At 42.5% G+C, this 8,080-nt stretch overlaps 1 non-coding gene across 1 annotated transcript; it reads left to right on the forward strand.

Annotated features, from left to right (window-relative positions):
• The first annotated feature begins 2,847 nt into the window (after nucleotides 1-2,847).
• On the forward strand, nucleotides 2,848-2,966 carry LOC134413471 (5S ribosomal RNA). Its single transcript, XR_010026484.1, has one exon. It is a non-coding gene; the product is annotated as a 5S ribosomal RNA (ribosomal RNA).
• Nucleotides 2,967-8,080: the final 5,114 nt, after the last annotated feature.

The raw sequence follows: 8,080 nt of genomic DNA on the forward strand, positions 1-8,080 counted from the left end.
GGAGAGCAATGGAGGCCTCTTCCAAGGAGGAAGAACATGTTCAGGAAATTGGTGGACAGATTTTGCCACAGCACTAGTTCCACCTCTTCTTTGGAACTACACAACACTGCCCCCCCCCCCATACCTGTATTGTGGAGAATTCAAAATGGAGGCCAACCTGCCAACCCAGTTAATGCTCTTGGTACTTATAGTGGCAACACCCACACACCCCAACACAACACAGAACTATTTAAAAAGAAGAAGAAAAAAGAAAGCAACTGTTTTACAACTCCTGAGCCCTACCTGAGAGAAACTGTTGAGAATTTCTTCTCTCCTCTCCTCAGACAAACCTGGTGCAAAGGTCCTCCCAAGTTCTCTTCCCACAACTGTGTTGGAGAATTTTGAGAGTCCAATTGCACACAGCTCCACCTGACACTGATCAGTGTCAGTACTTACAGGTTGTGACTGTTTACTGCCGCTTCATTCCTCTTAGGGGGAGATCCAGCTGTTTCATATGAGTCAAGACTTGCCAGGATGGTTTCACTTGCTATTTATTATTCTTGTCACAATGACAGTGTCTGGATTTCACTTTAGTATCATTAGCAGTGCAAGTGAGTCTATTGAACTTTCATTGGGTGTGTGCTGTCTTTCCCTGATGGAGCACTTCAACTTCCAGTTAGTGAGATTTTGTTCAATCAATACATAGTGTGGAGATGACGCATCCTTTTTGAAATGGTCAGGGGATTCTTTCCATTCCTTTTCTTCAAAAGAAATACCTGTATTCTGCTATAATCTTCAATATCAGAGTACAAATGGGATGGGTTTAAAATTTGAAAATGCCTTGCTGGGCCAAGTGCCTTGCAGGTTCAACCCCCACCCCCCTGTGAGAAATAATGAGAAGCTTGACTTTACAAAACCTTGGCCAATTCTTAAGTCAGAACTAGATGTTATTCAATCATAAAAAAAAAACCCTGCCAATTTAAACGACCAGAAGATAAGGCTTTCTCACCTTGATGCAAACTCCACAAGGCTAGGAAATTGAAAGCAAAGGCTGATGCCTTATCTAACATGCCCTGTGATCAATCATGATGTTATGCAATGTCACAAATTGTGCTTGCTTGCAGCTTACCCTCCATGCACCTCATTATCCCGGTCCTATATTGTCTTATGAAGCATCTGAGCCTTACTGTATTGCTAGAGGCAACCTACTGTGAAGTGACTCACACCTTTAATCTGTGAGTGCCAAATCTACCTTAAAGATGTAGAACCATTAGAAAGAAAAGCCAAAGGGGCCTTGAAGTTAGAATCATAGAATAGTAGAGTTGGTAGGGGCCTATAGGGCCATTGAGTCCAACCCCCTGCTCAATGCAGGAATCCACCTTCAAGCATCCCTGGCAGATGGTTGCCCAGCTGCCTCTTGAATGCCTCTAGTGTGGGAGAGCCCACAGCATCCCTAGGTAACTATTTCCATTGTCATACTGCTCTAACAGTCAGGTAGTTTTTTCTGATGTCCAGCCAAAATCAGGAATAACTTCCTGACTGTTAGAGCAGTATGACAATGGAACCAGTTGCCTAGGCAGGTTGTGGGCTCTCCTACACTAGAGGCATTCAAGAGCCAGCTGGACAACCATCTGTCGGGGATGCTTTAAAGTGGATTCCTGCATAAGGAATTTGTTCTTCAACAATTAGTACTGGACCTCAGACTGAGCAGGCACACCGGTCCCCAGTCACAGTCTTCCCCATGATGATGAGACATATTGTATTTCTATTGAAATTGTAGTCGATTTTTCTAAATTTGCATTTGTACATATACATTAGCATATGCAACTCTTATGCAAATTTCTACAAACCTTTTGCATTTCCTCTTTTTTGACATTGCATGAGTGGCCTTCCTAAAGCAGGAGCCAGGGAACTCAAAGACAGTAACATCACTCAACCCATCTTGTATCACTAGACATTACAGGGGAGAAAGTCAAAGAGGAGGTACAGGCCTTCTGTTTTCTATGGCAGCCATATGTCTACCGTAGTGTCTTCTTTGAGCCTGGAGATAAATCATATATATATATATATATATATATATATATATATATATATATATAATATTCCAGAAGAGGAAAGTAAAAGCAACCACATTTTTTAAAAACAACCCTGTTAACCACATTTTTTCTTTGTGCTCAAAGCAGTTCACAGAACAAAAGCAATAATCATCCCTGTAACACATTACTATATAACATTAACCAGTCAATTACACTTCATCAAAAACATTTCAAAAGCTTACATGAGCATAAGGCAAACTCAGTAGGCCATTTAACAATGTCCAGTACCAATAATATCAACATTAGTACTCATATTAAGCTATTCACTAAACCATTCCCATTAAGAGACTTAGCAGTAAGATAGCTTGCACACATGCACCCCAAATAAAGGGGGGGGAAATAACCACAAGGCACTTCAAGCGCCCCATCCTCAAGCAACTCAAAGAGACCCCCTTCTCCTATCAGAGCCCCATGTCCTGAGTCAAGAAAGGACAACCTCATCCCCATGCCAGCTCCAATCCTCACTGTTGTTAGGTTGTAGAGCACTAGATGAGGCAAGCTGAAAAAAGCCTCTCCCATGGGCAGATGTCAGGTCTAGCTCCCTTGTAACATCAGCAACCAAACATGAGTGAAAGGCTTTATTACAGCCGGTGATTCTGGTGAGGTGCCACAACAGGCACCTCACAAAAGTCTGTGGATCAGAGCCCTTAATGAGTCCAAGTTCAAATAAATTCAGATCATTCAAACAGGAGCCAGAAACTTAAAGTCCAGTGGTATTATCCAAGACAGGGTCCCATGGCACAGTATTCAAGGCGTGCAATAGTTCAGGGTTCCCTACGGCCATACTACCTTGAACACGCCCGATCTCGTCTGATCTCGGAAGCTAAGCAGGGTCAGGCCTGGTTAGTACCTGGATGGGAGACCGCCTGGGAATACCGGGTGCTGTAGGGTTCAAGAGTAGTCTAAGCAAAGGAGTGTCTGGCACCAATGACATTGTACCCACAATCCTCCTTTGCATCTGGTTTTATGTACAGGAGGAATGACTACAACTCCTCACCTGTCAATCTCGCCCTATGGGAAATCTTGGCCTTGAGTTGAGAACTCTACTTGCTTTTCCTCAAGCCTTTTCGGCTGCTTATGTTGTCTAGGAGACAGCCTCAGGCATGCCTTTTCTTTGGCTGATTCTGACTCTTGGCCGCATATCAAAAATGTTCCTTATGCACCAGTGACTCTGGCTTTAATTGAGGAGTAGCTGCCTCCCCTTGACTGCATTCCCCTGTGAGACCAGGCAGAGGTGAATTTCCAGGACCCTGACATTCCATACCTTGACTAGGCCCTAAATCAGATTCTTCTATCTCTGAATCTGATTCTTTCTCTGAGATAATGGTGCCAGGGAAAAGCATATCAGCAGATGACCTCATTAGAGGTATAATGCTGAACACAAACACCTACAGCTACACACACACACACACACACACACACAGAGTAGCTCCCTTTTTTGAGGACCCCAAGGGCTGGGGGGATTTGGCAATACAGGTGGAAACAGCCATGCCCTGATACCTATAGGGATGTGCAATGCTGGAAATTCCATTCTGTTTAAGCCTGATAAGATTCTATAGTGTTTCCATTCCAGTAAACATCAATGGACTGTAGTGGATTTTTTTTTAACTATTTCAGAAATATTTTGAGCATTTTGGGGGGTTCTGCCATTTGCACTAATTGCAAATCCTACACAGGCCACAGAGGCATATTCCCCTTTTGACAATATCCATGTCAGTTTCAGCCAAGCAGAGTCTTATTCTACACTTCTCAAAGAACTTGTCAATTTCAGCATTTCCTTAGTGAATGGGCATGTGTGTGCGTGGCTGGTTGGGCCATGGTGGGAGTTGTTAGGGTGGTTCTCCCCTATCTAAACATGCATAGGATTGCATCCTTCATTGTTCACAGTACAAAACGTATGTAGCCTATGTATTGTGGCTTGGCAAGTGCTTGGCATCCCCTCCAGTTTTGCAGTCAAAAATAGGCAGCAAAACAAGGTTCTGGTTCCTGCTGAGCCATGGATGGTGGGCTGCATTTGGCTTGATGAGTCACACTTTTAAATTAATGTCTGTTTTTGCCCTATCTCTGTCAATTTTCACGTTAGAAACCTCAAACTCGGCACCATGATAGCTTATCCATGGATACACAAGCATGCCAAGAATCAAGCCAATCCCATCATCCCCTGATTTTTGGGGAATTTATGAAAATCGGACCCCCCATTTTCAGACATGGACTGTTCTCCGACATTTTGACAGATAAAAAAAATTGAAGCAGGCACCCTCACAGATGCCATCTAGATCCACATTCATGCCAAGTTTCAAGCAAATCCCATCATCCCCTGATTTTTGGCGGGGCTTAAACCTCTAACGCACCACCCATAACCCCAATTCACACCCTTTTCGATATCTCTGTCAATTTTCAAGTTACAAACCTCAAACATGGCACCATGATAGCTTATCCATGGATACACATGCATGCCAAGACTCCAGCCAATCCCATTATCCCCTGATTTTTGGGGAATTTATAAAAATCGGACCCCCCATTTTCAGACATGGACTGTTCTCCGACATTTTGACAGATAAAAAAAATTGAAGCAGGCCCCCTCACAGACGCCATCTAGATCCACATTCATGCCAAGTTTCAAGCAAATCCCATCATCCCCTGATTTTTGGCGGGGCTTAAACTTTTTTACTCACCCCAAATCAAGTCCCATGCTAGAACTACGTCAATTTGTACGTCAGAAACCTCACATTTGGTACCATGACAGCTTATCAATGTGTCCACATGGATGCCAAGTTTCAAGCCAATCCCATCATCCCCTGATGTTAGGGGAATTTATGAAAATCGGACACCCCATTTTAAGACATGGACTGTTCTCCGACATTTTGACAGATAAAAAAACTTGGAAGCAGGCACATCCGCATTCATGGCAAGTTTCAAGATGATTCCATCATCCCCTGATTTTGGGGGGGGCTTTAACCTCCAACGCAGCACCCCTAACCGCAATTCAAACAAACACCCCTTTTCGATATCTCCGTCAATTTTCATGTTAGAAAGTAAAACCTCAAACTCGGCACCATGATAGCTTATCCATACATGCTTGCAAGTTGCCAAGCCTCAAGCCAATCCCATCATCCCCTGTTTTTTTGGGAATTTATGAATATCGGACCCCCATTTTCAGGCATGGACTGTTCTCCGACATTTTGACAGATAAAAAAATTGGAAGTGGGCACCCTCACAGATGCCATCTAGATCCACATTCATGCCTAGTTTCAAGCAAATCCCATCATCCCCTGATTTTTGGAGGGGCTTAAACCTCTAACGCACCACCCATAACCCCAATTCACACCCCTTTCGATATCTCCATCAATTTTCACGTTAGAAACCTCAAACTCGGCACCGTGATAGATTATCCAGGGATACACATGCATGCCAAGACTCCAGCCAATCCCATCATCCCCTGATTTTGGGGGAATTTATGAATATCAGACACCCCAGTATCTCAGGGATTTAAAGCTGCAGACAGCTCAATGGGGCCATTTCAAAGGAAATCCCAACATGCCATGAATTGGGGAGTAGAGATAAACCTATATGAATCTTCTTCCACATTTGAAAAATTGATTTGGAACTTCCAAAAGTCTAAGTGAGCGCAGGAAGGACTTCTCCCCTGAGTCAAGGCAAGACACACACAAACCATCCCTGCGAGGTGGGCAGGGGAGGAGGGGGGGGAAGGAAGGAAGGCAGCAGACATTTCTGGGGGCATAAGGAAGTGAGCCAAGGATAATTTCAAAGCCAGTAACCAGGAGGAGGGCCTTCTCTGCTGTGGCACCCCGGCTGTGGAATGAGCTCCCTAAGGAGGTTCACTTGGCACCTACATTATATGCTTTTAGATGCCAGGTGAAGACCTTTTTATTCTCCCAACATTTTAACAATCTATAAATTTAAAATAACATGGTTTTAAATTTGTAATTTTGCATTGCTGCTGTTTTTATCTGGTTGAGCTTTTACATTGTATTTTATATTATGGTTTTATACTGTTGTTTTATATTTTGAATGGTTTTAATTTTTGTGACCCACCCAGAGAGCTCCGGCTATTGGGCAGTATAGAAATGTAATAAATAAATAAATAAATAAATAGTAATGCAAACCATCCCTGTGAGGTGGGAGCAGCACAGAGAGATGCCTTTTCTTTTGCATCCCATAACTACTAGGAGGCTAGGAGGATAAGAGTAAAGCTTTGTGATCCTTGCTTCAGAGTTGATTGACTGCACTGTGATCATAGCCATTATTAAACAACAACAACAATAGTAACGTTAATAATAGCAGTACTAATTAATATTAATAGCAATAATAATAACAACAACAAGGAGTTGAACTACAATTAAAGCCTGTCTGACTTCACTGAAGAGGAAAAGCCAGGAGAGCTTGGGCTATGGGGTGTAAATATAAAATGGAATAAATAAATAAATAAAGGAGGGGTGGAATTAAAAGCAGCAGTGTTGCTGAATAAACAACAAGAAGATTTTTTTTAAAAAAGGCTATATCTGTCTTTTACCAGTAAGAGGGAAGTGGACATGCCCAGGGGGAGGGGGAATTGTGCCAATTTTGACTGTCCCTGTCTAGGGACCACTCTTTAAGAAGCAAACTTACTCTTCAACTCATGATAGGCATTGCTTCTCCACTGGTTTACCTTTGGAGGGCTCTGATGACTCTCCAGGGCAGGACACAGTGTCTGTGCACTGGGCATGTCCACATGCCCTAGGGGAGCTCATCCCCTTGCACCACATCTATTCAGTTGTTCCCCAAGGTTAAGGTGGGTAGCAGTGCTGTGTTTCCTCTCTGTTATTTATTTGCTTAGTATATGATTTCAGGTTGTGTTTGTGCATTTGGTGGGGCTACTGTTTTAAAAAACACTGGGAAAGTCTGTTCAGAGTAGAAAGAGAAGTTTCCCAGAATCCCAAGTTACCCATATTTGCGTATCCCCTCCTCCAACTTTGGGATCATGTGATCATGACCGGGAGTTGACACTGCCCCTCAGGACTTCGAAAAGGTACCTTTTCCCGGGTTTTTTTTACATATCTTTAAAAAAAATTCTAGCAAGCGAACCACACCACGCAGAGAGCTGAGAGTAGGCTCAAAATGACCCCCAGCCACGACTTTCTAAGCACAAGAAGTTTCAGAAAGATAGCTTAAAAAACAACACAGTTATCCCCTTTTCTTTTCTGCAATGCAATCCTATGGGCGAAATTTTTCAAAATGGCGATTGGAGCGCTCCACGGAAAGAGAAGCTCTCTTTCGCTGTGCTTCTAAGGGTCCACGGTCCGCTTCTACTCCGCCTCTGGGCAAGGCGGAGCAGGCCAATTCGCTTCTGATTCTCTGATTCTAATCAGAGCGGAGCACATCCCTAGTATAAATAAACTTCATTGCACAAAAACAATTCTCCACCGATATCCTTCTCAGGAATCTGAACGCTGATCAAGCACTGGAATCCTTAAAATGTTCACCGTTCAGAAGTGGGGTGCATATGCATAACAATACAATAGTGAAAGCAGTATTCTCAAGAGCAGTCAAGCCTGAAACACCCAGATTTCAAACAATGTCCATGACAGTTATTCTAAGCAAGAATTGCAGCAGGGAAAGAAAAAAAATTGATATGAATGGCAATATTATTGGCCTATTAAAATTAATGGGAACTTTCTTGGAAAAAAGTATTTAATTTTCTTACATGCTATAAATTATTGCAAACTCTCCTGGTGAGGTACTCTTAGTAAAGTATTTGTAAAGAATAGCTTTAATTAATTCTTATTACATCCCTGTAGGCATAGGTTTTACTGAGTTATTAGAGAAACTGTTAAAGTTTACATTCATGTAGATTTATTTGCCCTTGAACATGTTTAATTAAGTTTGAAGAATGACAGATTTTTCAATTCCTTATAGATGCATTGAGAGAGAAAGATGGTATTCAGCATTGGAGCCTCCCCCACCCAAAGCCCATTATTTTCTTTTTAAAGTGTAACTTCAATAAA

The sequence above is a fragment of the Elgaria multicarinata genome, chromosome 1 (assembly GCF_023053635.1).
Source record: "Elgaria multicarinata webbii isolate HBS135686 ecotype San Diego chromosome 1, rElgMul1.1.pri, whole genome shotgun sequence".
In the NCBI taxonomy this organism is placed as follows: domain Eukaryota; kingdom Metazoa; phylum Chordata; class Lepidosauria; order Squamata; family Anguidae; genus Elgaria; species Elgaria multicarinata.